At 34.4% G+C, this 2,178-nt stretch overlaps 1 long non-coding RNA gene across 2 annotated transcripts in view; it reads right to left on the bottom strand.

Moving 5' to 3' along the window:
- Positions 1–1,318: 1,318 nt before the first annotated feature.
- Positions 1,319–2,178, bottom strand: part of LOC137642421 (uncharacterized) — a 151,121-nt gene continuing 150,261 nt past the window's right edge. For both annotated transcript variants that reach the window (XR_011044780.1, XR_011044779.1), the window contains exon 4: positions 1,319–2,178. This exon is cut by the window's right edge and continues 845 nt beyond it. This is a non-coding gene — a long non-coding RNA (uncharacterized lncRNA).

Below are 2,178 nucleotides of genomic sequence, written 5' to 3' on the forward strand. Positions count from 1 at the left end.
TTATGAAGCCTCCAGCAGTTAATCAAGATTTTCTTGGCCATCAGTTATAAGTTTGAGTCAATAAAGACAATAATATATTCACTGGTCAGGTCCTGAAATGAAAAGCATTTGTTGTGATCTTCTGCTATATTAAAGTATGCAATTTTATTCTAGAAGTACCTTAATTTTTTTATGAATTAATTTAACATTTTAACATGTGGTGTGTCTTTATATAATATACATAAATTTTCATTAAAATCTGATATAAAGTCAAAGAGACAAAATGAGATGAACTTTTAGTTGTAGAAATTTGTTTAAGAATTTATAGTTTACCATAATGTAAAAAAAAAAAAAAAAAAAAAAAAAAAAAAAAAAAAAAAAAAAACCTTTGCTGCAGTCTTACCGTCCAGGTTTGTTTTATTATCAGGTCATTAGGTTCAGGATTTAAGTCCTGAGGTATGGAGAACAGATTTTTCCTTCAGAAGCTCACCAGTTCTAGTTCTGTAAATATCAATAAAATTTATAGCGTTGAAATACAGATAGCCACACGAAGGAAGGACTTTGGGTTTTCTAGGCGTTTAAAACCATGATTCAATTTTCTGTCTTGAATTTCATATTCCCTCTTCTCTGTACAATAGTATATGTCACAGGATACACTTTTCAATCTGAGATACATTTGCACTGCAGTAAAGGAATATTCTTTTTAACTGCCTTTCTAACAGGACGAGCACCTTTCCATCTAATATGGTACAGTGTAATCCAAATAATTCTTTATGTCTTTGGAAGTCTTGTTCTTGCTGAGCTGATTTGCTGACTACTGTGCCGTACTATCATTCAGGAGCATACCTTTGGATAGCAAAAGCAGATTTTTATTGCAATCACGTCTCTATCCTATATGCATGTCATGTTGCAGTCAAGCTCCTAAAAAACTGAGTGTTTTAAGTATCCACACTTTTCACTAGACAAATTCCTAGTAATATCACAGATGCTTGAAGGTGAGAGCGCCTAATATAGCTGGATGACTTCAAACGCCAAGGCTTCGCTAATCATATGAAAGTACGTATCCTATGTCTTTATGGAGCCTATCATGATCTTTGTAGTATCTCATTTCCATGTTATAATAGACCTTGGATTGATGAAGAGAGACCTGGCTATTATATTAACCTAGCCACTATATTATAAGCTATAGTCTGTTAGAAAGCCTCAGATATTTGTAAGCTATTGGTCTTGCCTCATAACTATGGAACCCAATTTTTGGGATCGAGCCATGTCGTCCTAATGGAAGGTCACCTCGGCAGCTTCCTACTGTATGCTATTTCTGCGAGTGATATTACAAGAGAATTGTCGTCAGGTATCATGGAACCCATGTTTTGAAACAATACTTTTATCTTGATTGTTTTTGGGGAGCATTTCTTTAGGACCGACTTGATATTCGATGGTATTCTTAAGTTTGCAAGTTATACCCTGGCCCAGCCTTTATCTCATCTCATAGTATTGCTAGGCAAGCAGTTAGTACCTCATTTATGAAGGTAATGTGTTTTCATTGGCTATCTTGGTCTGCCTCATGTATCAAAGCTGAGGCACAGATCCACGTTGAACTTGTACATTAAGCAACTTGTTTTTTCGTCATTATTCTGTTCTAAGGAGGAGTGTAAATTCATTAAGAAAAATCATGCAGGTTGTCCTTTCCTTCCTAAATTGGTGTCTTTTATCAGATACATCAGACCATCAATATCCATCTTCATTGTGGTATATATCTTGGCCAACATTCTGAACCTCTCATGTTGGCCTATAGTTATCAAATGATTTTATATCTACTGACCTACTTCTCAAGTTGCTATCTTCTGTATGCTATGTCTGAAATCTATATAAACCACAATAATGGCAGATACATTAAGAATGAAACTTTTTTTAGCAGAAATTACCTCACTGGAGTGTTTGAATTTAAAAATACTAATAACTTAATGAAGGTAACTTATGTACCTACATCCTTTATCATGCTGGAACAGTAGTAACTTAAAACACCTATTGTAAGTTCTACTGTAACCTCTTTTATACCGTCCACGTTTTCATTTGGCCTGGGAGGCAAATCACTGTAATTTCACTTTATTAACAAGCACTAATACCACAACTCCATACATAAAAATTAGGTCTAGTAGGTCAAGATGAACTGCACCTGAAGATAATTAGGTCTTTTCT

The sequence above is a fragment of the Palaemon carinicauda genome, chromosome 6 (genome assembly GCF_036898095.1).
Source record: "Palaemon carinicauda isolate YSFRI2023 chromosome 6, ASM3689809v2, whole genome shotgun sequence".
NCBI lineage: Eukaryota > Metazoa > Arthropoda > Malacostraca > Decapoda > Palaemonidae > Palaemon > Palaemon carinicauda.